This window comes from Schistocerca serialis, chromosome 7, assembly GCF_023864345.2.
Source record: "Schistocerca serialis cubense isolate TAMUIC-IGC-003099 chromosome 7, iqSchSeri2.2, whole genome shotgun sequence".
Taxonomy (NCBI): domain Eukaryota; kingdom Metazoa; phylum Arthropoda; class Insecta; order Orthoptera; family Acrididae; genus Schistocerca; species Schistocerca serialis.
In genome coordinates this window covers 173,503,241-173,524,550 of record NC_064644.1, presented here as the reverse complement: position 1 = coordinate 173,524,550, position 21,310 = coordinate 173,503,241, and positions in this window count along the sequence as shown.

Below are 21,310 nucleotides of genomic sequence, written 5' to 3'. Positions count from 1 at the left end.
GTGATTGAACATCGAAGATTATTCGCTTCACATTCTACCCACTAGTAATAACAAATACTTTCAGAAACAATTCCGCAGGACAGCTCGTGGTTGCGCCGCGTTCAGTGCAGTTAACGCTCGAGCGTTTCCTCGCGATGCTGCGGCTAACGACCACCAGCGAGACGCCACCCACCACCTGAAATGGGGCGCCACCCCCCACCTGAAATCCCCCCCCCCCCCCCCTCCAGGTGAACGCGGCGCGACTCTGTCATTTTCGAATTTGAAGTTCTAGTAATCATCTTGCAGTTAAGCATTGGATTTTGCGTACTTGAAAAACATGAACTACAGTTAAGCGCTGTAAAATTGGATCGCAAGTGGAAAAAGATGTAACATCTGCAACACAGTATTTACCTTTGGTATAACCGAGGGGTGAATGCAGAGGAAGCTGCTCAAAAGATTTTAACTGTGTGTGGAGCGAGTGCTTCTGGGAAATATACGCCACAGACAGATATTCTCGTTTCAACAAAGATCTTTCTAGCATGATTGATTTTCCACTTTAAGGAAGTCTCGACTATTGATATAAGGGATGGATTACTATTTAACCATCATGAGACATTTGCATTCAACAGGCAAGTTTCCGAAGTCTGGTGTAGGAGTCCTGCATCCTCTAATTCTAAACAACAAAAATCAACGGAGTAACTATTATTGCAGTTGTACTTGAACATCATCAGGTCGCTCATGGAGCATTCCTGTGCAATACTATTACTGGTGACGAGTTATGATGCCTTTATCGTTAAGTTTCTAACAAGAAATGTAAGGCTGATCTTCCCAAAAAAAGTATTCTCGAGAAAATAGTAGTGTGAACATAATATTTTCCGTCTGATAGCTCCAAAAGTGTGTTTTGTACTACGAATTCTTCCCCAAGAGTGTGTTCATCACAGCTGGAATTTGTTGCCAACAATTGAGACACCTTTCGGTCGCAGTGTAAGAAAATCGACCGAAAAGCTACATCACGTGTGCTAATGCATGATAATGCACTCTGTTGATTTGAGAAACAAAACTATCCAAGAGATTGATAGGGAAGTCATCTCTCAGGCACTTGTACCTCTGATCGTATACTTGTAAAATTTTACCTTTTCCGCTCTTGATCGATCAATCGTCAAGGCAGTTCATTTCTAGAAGAAAGTGCTCTTCGAACTACACTTGTTTAATAACTTTGTTAGAACCAGCAGGTTTCTACAGGCGTAGAAACTTCAGGCGTGTAAACTACTTTAGCTGCGTTTTCCATCAGTTTATTGAACTCATCTATAGTCATCAAAGAGAAATTAAATATTCACTTTACCAATACAAGTTAAATTCAACTTCCTACGGAAACATCACGACGTCAGTCTATCTTAATAAAATGTTATGTGTCTGTAAGACCACTGTGCCTATTTTAACATAAATTAACAGGATATTAACGATTTTTGAGTTCGAAAAGGTCACTATTTACTTTATGTCCTGCATCATACTCAAGTATTATGAAAATGTTGCGGTTCATAGATAAAATTATGTATTCAAAACAACAAAAAATATGTCGGAACAAAAACAAAAGTGGGATTATGAATTTTGCAGTACTATAAGGTTTTGCCGACAATAAGTTTTACTGAAAGTAGCAAGACGAATTTTCTAGAGCGTTGTCTTACGACTTCCTTATTGAGTTTCTATCTGCCTGCTTGTAGCTCTGCTACAAAATAATTAAAAATACGGCTTTCAGCGAGTCTCGAAAAGCGAACGAAAGCAGCTTATGACCAGCAGGCAAGCACGTTACCTCGGAGCTAGCGAAAAAGTGCGGCGGCTGTGAGTTACTTATCGGCCCAGTAGCCGCTACGACAGATAAATCTCAACATAAAAGACGAGAGTAGTTGTATTTCCCGTGTGGAACGACTTTCTTAGACTCAAAAGCATTAACTGATATCCTTATATCACTTCTCAAGAGAAAATCACTTACATTATTCATTTGAAATGACTCTATAATATCAAGTGAATTTAGCAGGATGGTTCTGTGCCTTCGAGAAAATACCTCGTCGGTCACAGAGTTGCCAAACATGTTCTGCGTTGTTGCCAAGTTTCAGTTATACTGCCAGGAAGAATACCAGCTGATGTGTTTTGTGAGTGACATCGGAAGTGACTATGGCTCCTTCTCAAAGTTGTGGATGGCAAGGGCTAGAATATCCTCATTATATTTCAATGAGTCGCATTTCTGTAGCACGGTTTAGGGGATAGAGTGTAATTACTTGCAATACATCGATGCACTGAGTGCAAACAAACCATCATAATTTAATAACTGCGATGATAATTTGTGTTTTACTGCCTTAATCGGACCGAATATTTAAAAGTGTATTCACCAGACGCGATTCACGTTTTGGAGCTTCTCCAGTGGTTGAGTTGGCAACGTACCTTTGCTATACAACATTGTCATTGATATCACTGCCATTGGCTCACCTGCCAGAAGACAGGCATGACCTGGCTTCTTCTGCCGCTGCTCGAAACGTGAAGATTTAATGTGAATTCGAATATTCGATATGGCGAAAATCTATTTTCTCTATTCTTCCAGCTCTAACATTCAACAAAAAGTTGCAATAAACGGCAGGAAAGCGCCTGTGAACCAACAATTAATAACGCAGTCATAATTAGTGGAATCTGAGAAACTCCATCTGTCATCTGATAATTGTGAAAAACTACTTGTTTCATCTGCACAGCACCGCAATATGAACTCAAGGGCCGGTGGGAGCGGCCGAGCGGTTCTAGGAGCTACGGTCTGGAACCCCGCGACCGCTACGGTCGCAGGTTCGAATCCTGCCTCGGTCATGGATGTGCGTGATGTCCTTAGGTTAGTTAGGTTTAAGCAGTTCTAAGTTCTAGGGGACTGATGACCTTAGAACTTAAGTGTCATAGTGCTCAGAGCCATTTTTTGAACTCAAGGGTTTCGTTGGATGCCTATACTTAATTTCGTTGTGATCGTTTTCAATGACAGTAGAGGAGGAGCAAAACCATCTGACTTGAAATACACTTTTCCAATGGGGTTGGAATCTTTGCCTAAAGTTGCAGTAGCACATCCAGTGAGGTATCAAAAATGTGAGCAATCACTCATTGCTGTAGTATAGGCTAGAGAAGAAATAAGAAGCTTTGCCACAAAGTAATCACTTATTAAACATGAATGATTCAGAAAATTACAACTAGTATGTGTGTGTGGCGGGGGGGGGGGGGGGGGGGAGGGGGGGGTTGAAGAACAGACACCATACATATATGCATATGCAGCGTGTTTCAGGAGAAATAGTACGTATTTTAGCAAGTGGTAGTATAGACGAATCGCATAAAAAAATTCCTCATAAATATGTCCACTTTTTATTGTGTACAGAGATACAGTTGTTATTCTGTAACCCTAACCAACTCAAAGGCAAATGAGGACATTCAAAGTTGATTTTCAAAAGTTCCCCAACCAATTACAACCCACTTTTGACTTCTCTTGATAACACCACGTGTAGCTCCTTTGAGGTCGTCTTTGCGTTCTTTTATGAGGGATGCACTATTCATAATCCGAACGATCAAATCGACTCTTGAGTTTACTTTTTCTTTGTAGATTTCGCCTTTCAACCGTCCCTACAGTCAAAAATCCAAAGAGATAGGGTCCGGGGACCTCGGTGACCAAGAAAAGTGCCCTTATCTACTGATCCATCATTCAGGAAATGTTAGGTTTAGACGATGTATCTCCTGACGACTAGAATGTGCAGCAGCCCCGTCATAGTGAAGGAACATACGCATTCTTGTAGCAAAAGGAATCTCTTCCAGTAATGCTGGAATCTCATTTTCAAAGAAGTGTAGACAACGGGGTAATGTAAGGACCAACAAACGAAACGAAAATGCATTGAACCCAGTTGTATGTACTCCATAAATATTGGGACACATATTATATGGCATTTTTCTGCAGTTTATCTGTACTACCACCTCCTACAATATTTACTATTCTCCTGAAACATACTGTATATTATTCAGATCTCGACGAGCCATCTAAAGTTCTCAATGCTAGACGCACGTCATCGTTGGAACCCTTGCCGGAATACAGTGTGGCTTTGAGCGAGTGGAATAATGGATGGGAGGGGGCGGGGGGAGGAGGAGGATACCGCGCATGTGGTATGCGGCAATGATAGGAATTTTGTCTGACGAGGAGTGTATATAGATGGGTCCTGCAAGCAGCTTGGACGTTGTGCCCCGATATTGCAATGGTAAGCGCTTTTGCCTGGTCAGCAGGAAGTCCGCGTTAGAACCGCAGGCGGTCACAAATTTTCATCTGCCGTCGTTGCTGTGTTTAACGCCCTGTGACAGTGTGGACGTCTGTTCTTCGATATTTAAGATGCAAATGTTTTTTGAGGCAATACAGGTTATTTTCGAAAATTTGTCTTGCCATATGTAACGGGACTTCAACGGCATCCATTCCTTAGTCATTGCTTGGAGATGACGCTAAACCATGTCATATACATGCGAATCAGATTGTAGCGCACATTTCGTCAAGTACTGAATGGTCAGTATAAAACCATTTACGAACAATAGAAGCAGGAGGCAACTGTTCACTTAAGCAAGTGCAACACAGAGTACCTGTGTAGTGGGTCATTTCAGCTGTACAGCTGATGGTAATATTTTTCAAGCAATTCACTGTAGAATTAATGTAATACTTGCACGATTATCTCTGTAGTCATACTGTATCGTTAGCAGCTCGAGAATGTTCGTTAAATCAGATTACTCAAGCTGATGCCAAATAAAGAGAAGCGACGACGCCACCACACTACCTTTATTTACGTAGGTAGTCAGCGCTATATTGTGTGTGCCACAATTAATGTTACTGTAAGCTGTTTGACAACAACACAACCACCACATCCACTGCATCCCACACCATTATCGTAAGGAAGTTGCTATTCGCAGTGATTACAGATTTGCTGATGTTTGCCAAAATAGTGGAAAGCGCCTCGTGAATGTGAAGTTCCATTTGCATTACGCATAGGACAGAGAGAATCCTAAGTAACAGTAAGAGGTTACCCAGAGAAGGGATGAGAGCACCTATTGTCTCAAGTGGTATTATGTATTAATGTAGCTCCCGATGGTTTCACACTAACCGGTTCTTTTGGCTATCGGAATACGCATATGTGAATTATCAAAGCGTAATTCCTAGAACGCTCAGCTACCTTAATAACACCTCTTTTTGGACTAAATATGACCAGGCAAACGCCGTCAATTTGACGTTTCCGTCTGTCTCCTGACGACTTACGAATGAAGTCTGAAGTGCACTCACAGTTGTGTAGTCTGCCGCATGATTTCTGTGAAATATTGTGGCAGCTGGCAGTCATTGCTGAATACAGATATGTGCAAATATCGTCACTGCTCTAGGGGATGTCGTCTTTGTTGCATTTTTTCTACAACGTAATTCGCACAGTAACATAAGGCTCATTCTGCTGAAGAACTTCATGCCCGCAAGTCCTTATATAAGAATCTGCGAGCGGTAGTAATGCATGAAAGAAAACAGGCTGTTGGATAAAAGAATGGAGAGCTCCCTGCTTTTCGCATTTCCAATAACGCCTAAGATAACAATCTAGTGTCATATTATGCTTCAGAACCGTTCATACGAAAACAAAAGCTAAGATGTGAGAAGAGGAAAGGGGTTATATGCTTCTCAGAAACTTTAGTTTTGTATGTTTATTTTCTCACTTCATACGAAAACAAGGGCGTTGATATGAGAGGAAGAAATGAAATATACGCTTCCAAGACATATTATTTCCTTGTGAGCTACTACTGCGTGCATGAAAGCTCTGCAGTTAATTTTTGTGTGTTGGATAAATTTTGATACACCTCATATTACTTTGTGAGAAGGTTCCTATTTTCTTGGGATCCAATTGTTCCATGGCACCTGTGACTAGAGTCTCACGTTGTTTACTATAATAACATGCAGACAGTGATGTCCGCTCCCTGCAATCAGAGCCAAAGTGATTTCTCCCTGTTTATGGCGAAGCGTCTGCTGGAGTGTCCAAGCTCGGTCAACATAAACAAATCGCGGCAACATTGGGCACTGCTAATCGCTGCACTTGTCGCGAGCCTCGACAACAAGAGCGCACTGTCTCTGCTAACGATACTATGGAGTTAATACATCTTACTTAACGTAATATTCAGGTCGTGGGTTGGGTAAAAATTCAGTTTGTAACTTTCCATCGCATTAAAATACTTTACAGTCATATTTGATGCAATGTTTATTGTTGGTTGTCTCTCTAACGTTAATAGTATTGATTCAGATTGTGCGTGATCACGAAAACACACACACACACAAACACACACACACACACACACACAAACAAACAGTCATTGATTCCAGTGAGGGTGACAACTACTGTGTGTTCACCAGTCAGTTCCTCAGTTGGCGTCGAGTGGATGAGATTTTTCAATTACCTTGCATTGCAAGAATTTTAAGGAGGAGACTGAAAGTAAATGGACTTGTATCTAAAAAGCTGCGACAAAGCAAAGCTTGACCGACTATCAGATAGCCAGCCGGTGTGGCCGTGCGGTTCTAGGCGTTTCAGTCTGGAACCGTGCGACTGCTACGGTCGCAGGTTCGAATCCTACCTCGGGCATGGATGTGTGTGATGTCCTTAGGTTAGTTAGGTGTAAGTAGTTCTACGTTCTAGGGGACTGATAACCTCAGAAGTTAAGTCCCATAGTGCTCAGAGCCATTTGAACCATTTTTGTAAGATTTCTCGAAGGCATCGGGGCATTGATTGCACTAATGTCTTCAGTAATGTAGCGTGATGGTTTACATCCCACCATACGTTTTCTATATTCGTCAAATGGTCGTTTGCATTTGTAGGTCCACATGGCAATGACCCCGTTACCTCTGCCCACATAATCTCTATCCGGTTGATCGTAGAACAAACGGCAACAGCCTTATCCTGTCTTGGCCGAGATATCAATCTTGTACTGCTCTGCTCTGATGGATGGGACTTTGGTCCTGTAAATAAACCGTTATCTCGTTACTTCATGTATTTATATTTAAATACGGTTCAAAATGGTTCAAATGGCTCTGAGCACTATGGGACTTAACATCTGTGGTCATCAGTCCCCTAGAACTTAGAACTACTTAAACCTAACTAACCTAAGGACATCACACACATCCATTCCCGAAGCAGGATTCGAACCTGCGACCGTAGCGGTCACGCGGCTCCAGACTGAAGCGCCTAGAACCGCACGGCCACACCGGTTGGCTTTAAATAAGGTATTTGTAATAAACACATTGTATTAGTATCTTCGCCGGCCGAAGTGGCCGTGCGGTTAAAGGCGCTGCAGTCTGGAACCGCAAGACCGCTACGGTCGCAGGTTCGAATCCTGCATCGGGCATGGATGTTTGTGATGTTCTTAGGTTAGTTAGGTTTAACTAGTTCTAAGTTCTAGGGGACTAATGACCTCAGCAGTTGAGTCCCATAGTGCTCAGAGCCATTTGAACCATTTTATTAGTATCTTCCATAGTATTCAAGAATTCAGGTCCTGTCATAAATAAGTGATCTAGATTCAACAGTCCGATTAGGAATGTAGTTTACCGAGTCTATCATATGATGCGAGTTGTAGTCGGAAATCCACATTAAGACTGACTGACTGTATCCGATTAGAACGATCTAGTATCGAACTAAAATTACAGAAACGGATAATTTGAACGTCTGTATTGCAACAGTGCTGCGCAAATAAATTTCTTTGATGGAGTAACGGGCAGCAACTCTAAGAAAGAGTGAGGAATGTGTCTAGTAGCAGCAACGTAACGTAATTATAACTTATATTTCTGAGATGCAAATATTGAATCGAATAATACACATCTAATTCAGTGGTAGGGAGATACACCATATCGTATTTGCTGATGACATAATAATAATAATAACAACAACAACAATAATAATAATAATAATAACAATCCGTGTGATGTTGTTAGACCCTCCATCGTACTCCTCCCAAGGTGGCGGATAGAGGAAAGCCTATCAGATATGGATGGGTGGTACCGAAGAAATTAAATACTTCGGGGGAACCAAATACTAACACAATAATCAACGGCTATTCAACCCGTTGAACCCAAAATCCACACATGTCTGAATGAAAATCACCTGTACTCTGCTCATCGACTGTTAACTCAATGAGCTCGGCTGAAAATATTTGCCGGCCGCTGTGACCGAACGGTTCTAGGGGCTTCAGTCCAGAACCGCGGTGCTGCTACGGTCGCAGGTTCGAATCCTGCCTCGGGCATGGGTAGGTGTGATGTCCTTAGGTTAGTCAGGTCTAAGTAGTTCTAAAGCTACGGGACTGACGTTAAGTCCTATAGTGCTTAGAGCCATTTGAACCATTTGCAAGTATTTGGTTCCAAAGGCTTCAACAACCTCTGGTCCTACCTGGTCCTGGTATCATTCAAGCCAAACTAATGGAACACAAACAAACGCAAACATTGCAAGTAAATTCACCTTTACCCTAGGTGGTACACAACCCGCCCGTCGACAGACGGCAGCTGTACTTTCGGGTTCTGGGGAGTCCAGGCTATCACGGCAGAGAATATTGGAGATCTCTGGTAAACTTCCCTACAAGCAGAAAACATTCATTCGAACACTAAAAATCAATACATTGATCCAAAAAGGAAAACAAAATAATCTCACATAAGAATTCGACCAACAAAAAATTCTCATCCTTGTTCTTCAGGAAACATGACTAACTGATAATGAAACCTTGCATTACGGAAACTATCGCAACTTCAAGAGCAAAACACAACAAAAGGTAACAAATGGCGCACCAACCTTCGGCATGGCATTTCTCTTACACAGATCCATTATCAACTCTGTCAAAGAAGTCACACCCATCAACAATCGACTTCTCACTATGCGCATCCAGTACGCCAGTAAAACATATACACTCATCAATGCACATGTCCCTACCAACATCGAAAATAAGAAAAACCCCGAAAATATCGAAAAATTCTAGATCACACTCGAAAAAACCATGACCAAAATTCACCAAGAAGAACGTGAAAATGCTAAAGGGAGACTTCAACGTTCAATATGCGACAGAAAAAAACCATAGATAAATCATTGGTAAAAATTGTACATACAGAAACACTAAAACCAACGGCACACGTCTGATTGACATTTGCCAAAAATTCAAACTCAAAATCATGTCTACCCACTTTAGGAAAAAGGCCAGTTCATAGGTAACATGCTTGCCTACCAGTTGCAAACTGCTTTCGTTCGCCTTTCGAGACTTGCTGAAAGCTATGTTTTTAATTCTTTTGTACCAGAGCTACGAGCAGGCAGATAGAAACTCAGTAAGGGAATCGCAAGACAACGCTCCAGCAAAATGTCGTTAAACCAGTGTAGCTTGAAGAGCATTTTCGTCTAGAGAGAATTACCTTGACGGTTGATCGAACAAGAGCGGGAAAGGTAAAATTTCACGAGTATACGATCAGAGATACAAGTGCCTGAGAGATGACTTCCCAGTCAATCTACTGGATAGTTTTGTTTCTCAAATTAACAGAGTGCGTTATCATGTATTAGCACACGTGATGTAGTTTTGTCGGTGGATTTTCTTACAGTGCGACCGAAAAGTGTCTCAATTTTTGGCAACTAAGTCCAGCTGTTTGGACACACCCTTAGGGAAGAATTCGTAGTGCAAAACTCACTTTTGGAGCTGTCAGATGGAAGATAATATGTTCACGCTACTCTTTTCTCGAGTTTACATCTTTTGTGGGGCTCAGCCTTTCATTTCTTGTTAGGAACTTAACGATAAAGGCATCACAACTCGTTACCAGCAATAGTATTGCGTAGGAATGCTCCATGAGCGACCTAATGATGTTCAAACTGCAATAATAGTCACTCCGTTGACTTTTGTTGTTTCGAATTAGAGCATACAGTACTCCTACACCAGACTTCTAAACCTTGCCTGCAGAATTCAAATTTGGCATGATGGTTAAATGGTAATCAATCACTCATATCAGTAGTCGAGGCTTCCTTAATGTGGAAAATCATTAATGCTAGAAAGATCTTTGTTGAAACGAGAATATCTGTCTGTGGCGTATATTTCCCAGAAGCTCTCGCTCCACACACAGTTAAAATCTTTTGAGCTGCTTCCTCTGCATTCACCCCTCGGTTATACCAAAGGTAAATACTATGTTGCAGATGTTACATCTTTTTCCACTTGCGATCCAATTTTACAGCGCTTAACCGTTGTTCATGTTTTTCAAGTACGCAAGATCCAATGCTTAACTGCAAGATGATTACTAGAACTTCAAATTCGAAAATGACAGAGTCGCGCCACGTTCACCTGCGGGGGGGGGGGGGGGGGGCATTTTAGTTGGCGGGTGGCGCCCCATTTCAGGTGGCGGGTGGCGTCTGGCTGGTGGCCGTTAGCCGCAGCATCGCGAGGAAACGCTCGAGCGTTAGCTGCACTGAACGCGACGCAACCACGAGCTGTCCTGCGGAATTGTTTCTGAAAGTATTTGTTATTACTAGTGGGTAGAATGTGAAGCGAATTACCTTCGATATTCAGTCAGACTCATAACTTTAGACTAGGGTTGAAATGTGGTAAAACAAGGAAAGAAAGATACGATTGGTCGCAAACATTTGACTATTAGTTTAGAATGCACGACGATTACCACTAGACCACTGGCTAACACATCCTGACGATTTCTCGTAAGTACACAACACTTCCTCCCGTCACTTGCGCATCTTACAGCGTGGCCAAATTGTGCAGATGACCGGACTTAGCGTTGTCAGAGGCAGTCGGTTTTATTGGCCACCTTAAGTGAAGTACTCGGACTTAGTGTCTGTGGCGGCCGGCCGGGGGTTGGTTTTTATGTCTAAGACAGTACATACATTCTGATTTGGTGGATCACTATGTATGATGTCTCCAAGGTTGCCCCAGCACCTTGAAACAGCAAGGCGAGTTGGGTCAGTTGGCGCCGGGAAGGAAGGCGGCGAACACGCCTTCAGCGGCCTGGTTAAGCTGGCTAGAGCGGCACGCATTGCCAGGTCCAAATATTTACAGCCTGCCCTTGGCATAGCGCCCACGGTTGCTGCAGAATCAGCGGCGTGTTGTATGCATCACAGGCTGCAAGAGCGCGGTATATCCGGCGCACCAATTTAACGGCTGGCCTGGTCTTGTTATTGGGTACTAACATTCGTCAGTCACGTCAGTGTGGGAGCACGTGACACTGAGCACTGGTAGGCAATGAAGTGGCGACCACTTGCGGATGACGAGTAAACATTTGAAGAGGATACTACGAAATGTCTATCGCTTTGTGCATGGGACGTAAGTACAACTGTAGTGTTTGGGGCGGCGGTTTTTCCTCTGTATGTCGTCGTTTCGTTGTGACCACGCCAGAAGGACATGTAGATTGCCTTGACGAATGTACAGAAAGTATTCTGAAGTTTCGTAATCGACATTGCAAAATGGTTCAAATGGCTCTGAGCACTATGGGACTCAACTGCTGTGGTCATAAGTCCCCTAGAACTTAGAACTACTTAAACCGAACTAACCTAAGGACAGCACACAACACCCAGCCATCACGAGGCAGAGAAAATCCCTGACCCCGCCGGGAATCGAACCCGGGAACCCGGGCGTGGGAAGCAAGAACGCTACCGCACGACCACGAGATGCGGGCAATCGACATTGCACTTGGCACGTTTCTGGACTTAAAAAATAGGGCCATGCTCGCTGATTTGAAAGGAACAAGGACAAAATAGCGACAAATTAAAAGTTTTCTATTTTAAAACATTACAAATATTCAAAAAATATATTGTTTCACTTGCACAATATCTTAATATCACTCATAAAGCACATTATTTTGTACTATCTATCCAGAACCTGCCAGAGTACACAGACTAAATCTCTAAAAATTCCGTTTCCTATTAATAACCGTTCTGAAACTAATAACTTGAATTATACTTATTTCTCACCTAAAAGTGGAAAATCTTCAATGCACTTGCCACACAGATCGATAATATAGCGTATGGCAGGTAAATCACGCTAGACTTGAATGAAAAAGGCTTTTCGAATACTGCAGTTCACACGAAAGTTCAATTCTACCAGTTCAATAAACGCGCGATGTGGAAGGTTCCCGGTGTCGCTCAAAGGTGTTCGTACTCAGCCACCTGATGGTTCCCGTTTCAGGTTGTCTATTACAGCGCAACGCATTTATTGGCGGAGCTCTCCGCTGACGCCGACACACACTATAGGCGAAGGACTTTGAGGGAATGAACTACGATGCAGATTCGGCGTTTCCGCGAAACGGAACACTCGCCTCAGAAAGACTAGTGCTCCTGTCCCAGTGGCCGAAGAGAGCACCTTCTGTGCATATTAAATTATTAATAACTTCTTCTATTGCAATCGTATCCCCTCTGTTGTTTTTCCTACGGTAAAGCTGAACTTGAAGAAGATTTTCCTTTAATTTCAATGACATATATATTTGGTTATAAACTTCACGATTTTTTCTGTAGTATCCTCTGTGGGTTCTACCCTCGGAACTGGCTCTTTCGTTATTTCTCTACCTTTGTAAAATTCAGTAAATGCGCTGTGTTTTGATATACCTTCATTAAAGTCATGTACTTTCTATACTCTGGCTTATATTTAGCTATAGAATGACCGGTTAAGGTTTTCTGGTTTTTGTTCAAAATTCACATTTCTTTGGAAATATCGGGGAGTATTGCAAGTAGCTCATCCAAAATTTCTACATATTATTTTTACGTCGAAACACACAATTTTAAGCTTTTCGCCTCTTTTCTGTGGTGCCTGAAAACTTACAAAGAACGGTAATTTTTGTTGAATCTTCTTATGAGATTTTGGTCGGACGTAGTACCGTGTTGTTATAATTAAAGTGCAACTGCTCACTGAGGTACGGTGAGGGCTGTAATTACTGGAAGGCAGAGAACTTGGTAGATGTGCGAAACAGATTTTCCCCGCGAAGAAGTAATGCAAGTTTTGGCCAGCAGGTGCAAATCTGGCGCTGTGCACTGTTTGTATGACAAGCATGATATCCATGCTGTCATTCGACAAGCCATAACGTGAGTGAACAATATAGCTATCGAGAACAGAGACATTTCACCGTTCGTGAAACTGTTTTATGGGAACGGCAGCAGTTAGAGTGCTGCATTGAGAGAGAGTCACCGGCTGAAAAGTTTGAGGACAGACCCAGTGTCATAAATGGCTTACAGAACACGATAATGAAACTTGAAAAGACGGGGAGCTTAGTGTGACACCTGGAAGAGGAAGTATCCTATGTCGGTGGAAGTTACTGATGTTATTACTGTTACTGTAACTAACCGTGCAGTACGTGCCACAGGTATTGCTCGCGCAGTATCACGCGAATTGTCGATACCATGGTCAACAGTACGGAAGGTGTTACGTTCTATTTGACACTGGTACCCGTGCAAGACCCACAAGGTACAGATACTGAAACCTCATGATCCATAGCAACGTTCTGAATTGGCTCTTCGGTTTCTAGCACGAATCGAAGTTTACGACATGTGGCATAGCAATATTCTGTGGAATGGTGAGACACATTTAACACTACATGGTGCAGTGAATACACTCAACTGCAGAAATGGTTCAAATGGCTCTGAGCACTATGAGACTTAACATCAGAGGTCATCAGTCCCCTAGAACTTAGAGCTACTTATACCAATCTAACCTAAGGACATCACACACCTCCATGATCGAGGCAGGATTCGAACCTGCGACCGTAGCGGTCGCGCGTTTCCGGATTGTAGCGCCTAGAACCGCTTGGCCACACTGGCCGGCCCCAACTGCAGAATTTTGGGTACTCTTAAACCATATGCGGCGCACGAAGAGGTCCTGCAAAAGTTATATGTGATTATCTGCTGTAAATTCACGTGCACCGTAGTTCTCCGCCGTTATTCTTTGAAGAATGTACACCCAGAGAGCCTCCACGTGTACCGTGACGTCTGTACGTTATCGAGAGCTCGTTGTACAGCAAGTGATTCCTACTTTGGAAGAGCGCAACTATGTGGAAGCCACTGTTTTCATCCAAGATGGGGCAACACGTTGATAGGTCGCTCGCCACGTAGAAGAATTGCTTGATGCAACTTTCCATAAACGTATTACTTCCAGATGTTTTCCAGATGCATGGCCTGGAAGATCACCTGATCTGAATCCGTATGACTTTTGTCTCTGGGGATGTATAATACGACGCGTTTACCAGGGACACGTTCGGTCTCTACCTGATCTGAAGGCCAGTATACAGGAAGACGTTTCCAGGTTCCATCGGAAATTCTGCGAGCAACTGTCGATCACGTCGTTTTACGGATGCAGAATCTTGTCGACGTCTCCGGCGGTCATTGAACGAACTGTGTAAGAGGCGGTGTATAATAAAATCAACATTATGCCTTTCGCACTTGTTTGACATCTTCTTCACACTTTCCGTTCCTAATCTGTTACAAATGGAAAACGGAAAAAATTCTATACTTCTTTATGCATTCGGAGCTCCAGATGTGCACCTGGTGGCCAAATTTGGAACTAAATTTTTTCTAGCTAAATAGGTCTCACATTAACATATGTATCAAATTACGTAGCGATATGATATTTACATCCCACGTTGGATCTCTGTGTCTAGCTCCACTTAAATTATAACCATCCAGTATTTCTTACTTCTACGTTATTCTACACTGTCCTGTTAACAAATTACAGAATTCTAACTCCTGCGTTCCACATTTGCGCTGTACTTTGACTGCCTCAAGTATGCTCTTAAAGCGCGCTCGGTTTGACACAGAGGCTGGGTAGACAGAGTAGAAGAATCCTCTCTCTCCGTCTAAGTAGTTACTGTTGTTACGCAGCAAAAGCATTTACTTCCCCACACGTAATGCAGATCAGCGTGCTGGTGCAATAGTTACGGTTCCAGACAAGAATTCTGTGGTAGCTGGGATCTTAGCTGCGTGTGATTCAAATGGTTCAAATGGCTCTGAGCACTATGGGACTTAACTACTGCGGTCATTAGTCCCCTAGAACTTAGAGCTACTTAAACCTAACTAACCTACGGACATCACGCACATCCATGCCCGAGGCAGGATTCGAACCTGCGACCGTAGCGGTCGCGCGGCTCCAAACTGTAGCGCCTAGAACCGCTCTGCCACTCCGGCCGGCGCTGCATGTGGTCATTAGACTTACTTTTCCATGGGTATATTAAGACAAGAAATGCAGATGCTAAGATGATTTATCTCCAGTGGACACGATCGAATTCCTTTACTATCGTATTTTAGTCGCAGTTTTTGCTCCGTCACTGATGATGTAATCACCAACAGAATCTGAAATCCTTCATTCCTTTCCCTTTTGTCTTTTTCATCTTTCCAGAATCGTACGGCCTATTAGTGTAGCGTTTCAGACTGCTTGGACTGAGAAATGGTTGCGTTGTCCGAACAAGACACAGCCAAGGAAAAAGCACCACAGGCGCAAAGATGCGAGCTGGTGCCAGAGCCATAGATACTCGCCGCTTGCACGAGTTCCACCACGGCCACGGGCGGCGCTGAGGATGCTGATATTGTCCTCGCCTCTGCCAATTCCTGGCCGAGTACTATCTGCCAATGACCGCACGACAACGGACAGAAACCTACCTTTACACCTACATCCATACCACACAAGCCACCTAAGGTGTGTGGCGAAGGGTACCTAGAGTACCTCTATCGGTTCACCCTTCTATTCCAGTCTCGTACTGTTCGTGGAAAGAAGGATTGTCGGAATGCCTCTGTGTGGGCTCTAATCTCTCTGATTTTATCCTCATGCTCTCTTCGCGAGATATACGTAGGAAGGAGCAATATACTGCTTGACTCCTCGGTGAATGTATGTTCACGAAACTTCAACAAAAGCCCGTACCTAGCTACTGAGCGTCTCTCCTGCAGAGCCTTCCACTGGAGTTTATATATCATCTCCTTAATGCTTTCGCGATTACTAAATGATCCTGTAACGAAGCGTGCTGCTCTCCGTTGGATCTTCTCTCTCTCTTCTATCAACCCTATCTGGTACGGATCCCACACTGCTGAGCAGTATTCAAGCAGTGGGCGAACAAGCGTGCTGTAACCTACTTCCTTTGTTTTCGGATTGCATTTCCTTAGGATTCTTCCAATGAATCTCAGTCTGGCATCTGCTTTACCGACTATCAACTTTATATGATCATTCAATTTGAAATCACTTCTAATGCGTACTCCCAGATAATTTATGGAATTAACTGCTTCCAGTTGCTGACCTGCTATATTGTAGCTAAATGATAAGGGATCTATCTTTCTATGTATTCGCAGAACATTACACTTGTCTACATTGAGATTCAATTGCCATTCCCTGCACCATGCGTCAATCCGTTGCAGATCCTCCTGCATTTCAGTACAATTTTCCATTGTTGCAACCTCTCGATATACCACAGAATCATTCGCAAACATTTACGCTCCCACGCTTCCTGCAGTCGGTTTTAGCATGCACTCACAAGCAGTGGACTTTCTGTTAGGTCTAAATTACAGGGGTAGGAAATTTGAGTACTCTTGTGTAAACGCCCTACTTCCAGACCTCGATATATGACGAATCGTTAACCCAAAGGTGTTCTCCTTTGTCTTCGTCTTAAATAGTAAAGTATCTGGAAGGGTTCTCTACTGCCACTGCGTTTGTAACCGTTGTGTATTACATTCACTTTACATCGCATCACAAACAAACTTCGAGCAAGAGAGAATTCTCGGTTCCGCTTTGGTTACACACGAAAAATATACTGGGAACAATTAAAAGTAATATCCTGTCCTACATGTGTGAACGGGGACAGGAAGGAATTAAAGCAGGACCTTACTTCTAGCAAGAAAATTGCTACCACGAAAAAAATTGCGAAGCTTTATATGCGTTTAAGGCCACGGTGAATTCTTAACAATGTAATGGAAGCTACGTACACAGATCAGTCATATTAAAGCTGCTCTTTCCAAACACCTCGTAATCACGTCAATTGAAATAAGAGACTTAAGTGATCCAAAATGGAAAAACACTAGACTACCGATCAATGGAAAGATGTAATTCGGTCTCAAATGTCCACTTACACAGTACTCCCTAATACTGTTCGTATTTACGTACGAGATTAGCAGACGAATCGTATAATGGAGCTTGTCTTCTTACATTTGTAAATCGTGGTGGAGGTTCAATAAAGATATAACTGACCATTGACAGTCTCTCTGTATTTCGTTTGCTTGGTAAAAAAGAGATTTTGCTTATAAAGTCGAAGAAATTAGTTTAAATTCATATGTTTATGTAAAGACGGAGGAATTATTCACAGCAGATCACGCTATCGCCAGTCTCGATGTATTACCTTCATATTCGAAAGTGCCTGTAGAGGATCCGTTAAGATGATTTTGGCACTTATTGACCACCATTTACTTTTTGCCTGCTAACAACTACCGTGAAATGACCAAAGAAACCGGTGCGAGTTTACCGGTAGTGGCCAACTATCAACAGTGATAAAGTTTGTCCATCCTATTTTTCTCGTTATGTTAATGAAGCCTTTTTAATTTGACCTCACGAAAAGGAAACAATACAGCAATTCACTGATCACATGAACAGCATACATACCAGCTTATAGTTCATTGCAAAAATGGAGAAGGAAGGAATCGTGCCCTACCTAGCCGTTCTAGCTGTGCTTTGCTAAACGCTCTGATACAAAGAGCTAAAAGTATGTTGCTCGAGAATCATCTCTGCTTCCATATAGACCATCTACAAACTGCACTGACACAAAATAGTTACAGAGCACATAATATAAAGTCAACACTCTTTGAAAAACCAAGTTCAAGTCTAACTAAGAAATCCAATATCAGTACATTTCTTTCACGTCAGTACCGCCATTAGACAGATGTTTATTTACTGTGTTACATTTACACTTACACAATAATGATTTCGGCTTCAAAGTGTCATCAAGTGTTTCAAGTGTCATAAATTGCCTAAGATGGCATACTGTCGTATTAAAATACACTATTAGACAATACGACAGAATGCCATATTAGACAATTTATAACACTTGAAGCACTTCATAATGGCACTTTGAAGCCAGAATCATAATTGTGTAACACTGTAAATAAACAATAGTCTAATAGCGGTATTGACGTTAAAGAAATATATTGTGACTGCGGCTCCGCATTATGAAAAAAATTGTTATATATCAGTACAGTTTCTGTTGAGAAACATGAAGTCAAATTGGAGAAATCTTAATTGGTGATGTATTAAAATCGTCTTTCAGCCGCCAAGTGTGTGTGTGTGTGTGTGTGTGTGTGTGTGTGTGAGGAGCGGGGCGGGGGAATTAGCATGCGTATCGACTGATCATTTCTACTTTCTGATACTCAAATCCCAGGCGTATCTCCCTACATTCAAGTCAGCAGAATAATGTAATGTGGTGGAAAACATCACCAAGTTGGTAAGCTAACTACGTGAGACTGTGGCATTGTCTGCATTCAGGGAATGACGAAATATGACCGGCAAGGCCGATTTGGCGTGGGGTCATCCTAGGGATGATGATCAAACGAGATTGGTACCATTGCATCAAAGATGCTGGAATAGGTCCAGAGTATTAAATTTTTTTTCAAGATACACTAAAGAAGCTCCTTAGTACACAAAGTTGGCTATTGAGGAGGCCACCGAAGACATGGCAATCAATATTACGCTGTAGACATGACTGCGCTATTAATAGGTCTTAGTGGAATACCTTCTTTATGAATATTAGGAAGACAGTAAAATATTGGAAGCCTCGGAGCCGGTGGTCACCAGTCCTGGTTTGCTTGCTATGTCTCCTATATTTTACCGAGCGCTTGTGTTGCATCACATCTTAAGAGTAAACTAAAGCATTAACAACAGCAGTTGCGCTACCCTTATCGGTTAGCAACACTATTAAAATCTCATCGTTCCGCATCGCATGCGAAGTGAAGGAATTTTGCTACCATGGAAACAAAATAACACACAACGGACCAAGCAACGTGTACATAAAAAGCAAAATATCACAGGCAAAGAGAGAATCACTGGTTAAAAGAAGTGTGTTAGCTTCAAAAATCGACCTTAATTTGATGAAGGACTGTCTGAGAATGGGAAGGTACCTTTGATGCATAGCATGGATGGAAGTGTGGTACAATGTCTATGCGATACTACCTACAAAGCAGTGCAGAATTTTATTTGTTCATTGCTAACAAATCTAAATTTACTTCCTTCACCAGTCCTCGTGGTATCTATCCGAAATAATGACACAAAACGTCGATAATTTGTTACCAGACAGATGTACAGCACATGATTCTGCTGCTTAAATGAAGTAGACATTACAGCTTCGTAATTTCCATTAAAGTGACAAAATTACGTATGTTGACAGAAGATTCTTTTCCTCTTCATGAAATTTGGTTTAATTGTCAACATGACTGAAATAGAAAACTTATCAAATACTTGTATACCTAATCAAGTGTAATTGTCGAATGAAAATGAGTCAATTTTTATGGGATATTCCGTCAACACTTATAGGAAAATGGACATGTATTTAATTTATAACATGTAAAAATGCTAGAATGTGATTATTCTTCGTAGCAACTAATACTTTGTAACAAATCTATAGCCTTTGTAAGTGGTCACACAGAACAAGAGTAGTTCACACATAAAAACTAATGCCACCGCGGCATATCGAATGGCACAGGGCAGCACAAAACGTGATCCCAAATGTTTGCACTCAAGTCCATAATCACAAGCCATGTTCGTTCATAGTACGCAGGTACACAGTCAGATCCAGAATCCTACACTTAGACTCCGGCGCAACACTCCATGGTCATATCAGGCTGTAGTCGAAGTTATGGATGCTTCTGGATATTGATGGGACGACAGACTGGCGTTAACAACTAGTTAGCCAGTCGATTGTTTATCCGTTCACAGCGTTTTGTTAGTCAAATGAAACAGCTGAATGAAACTATTCTCTGCAGTAATATCAGTTACTTCAATGCTTTTATTACTCGCTGGGTTGGAGTGGTTACACTTAATGTGAGCCAAGCAAATGACGCTAGTCTTCGACGTAGTGTGGTAGTTGCATAAATTTTTTCACTCAGTCTTCTGGTTCGAGCGATTTCATTTACATACTTTTTCAGCCTTTTCGATTATACGTGGTTATACCAAGCCTAGGATTGCCAACATTTCTAGACACAAATAATGTATCAAATTTCAGATAGAGGAGAATAAAAAAAATTAAGTGTTTTAAAGTTTATATATTTATTAGCCTAAGCACGAATTTTTCGTACTACTGGTACTAAACATCTACCCTTGGTTGGCTTCAGAAGGTTAATAACTGGTGACTAAATATGAATTTATGTTAAAATAAATGACATCTACTTTGTTATCTGTCTTCATTGAAGAGCTGTCACTTCCTTCCCGCTGGTTTGCACCCCATTATCCATAATGCTATTTCGGTAAAGGTTGAAGTGACGTTTAGAGACAGCAGATAAGATCATTTTTATTAACTGTTTGATGATTTAAGCATTTGAAACTTCCTGGCAGATTAAAACTGTGTGCCCGACCGAGACTCGAACTCGGGACCTTTGCCTTTCGCGGGCAAGTGCTCTACCATCTGAGCTACAGAAGCACGACTCACGCCCGGTCCTCACAGTTTTACTTCTGCCAGTATCTCGTCTCCTACCTTCCAAACTCTACAGAAGCTCTCCTGCGAACCTTGCAGAACTAGCACTCCTGAAAGAAAGGATACTGCGGAGACATGGCCTACGGGTTCCCGGGTTCGATTCCCGGCGGGGTCAGGGATTTTCTCTGCCTCGTGATGACTGGGTGTTGTGTGCTGTCCTTAGGTTAGTTAGGTTTAAGTAGTTCTAAGTTCTAGGGGACTGATGACCATAGATGTTAAGTCTCATAGTGCTCAGAGCCATTTGAACCATTTTTCTGAAAAGTTCAAAATCAAGAAAACACACTTTCCTAAACCTGTAACAAGAATTATACTGAAAGCCGCTGCCTATTGGTACTTAATAAGAAGAAAATGTCGCTACGACAGTAAACAGTGAGTAAGGTGATGGACCTGTGGTCCAGGAGTAGCGTCTTTGTCTAGTAATGAAAATGTCCTCGGTCCGCAGTCCGCCTTCGACCCGGACGTGCCTAGCGCCCCGGTCGCGTGCTTTGTTTACATCCGCGGACTCCACATATGGTGTATTTCTTACTGTATTCTCAGTTGATAATGCTGGTCACTGAGCTAGAACAGAACTCGTACATGTATTCGAACTTGCGTTCAAAATTCATGCGGATA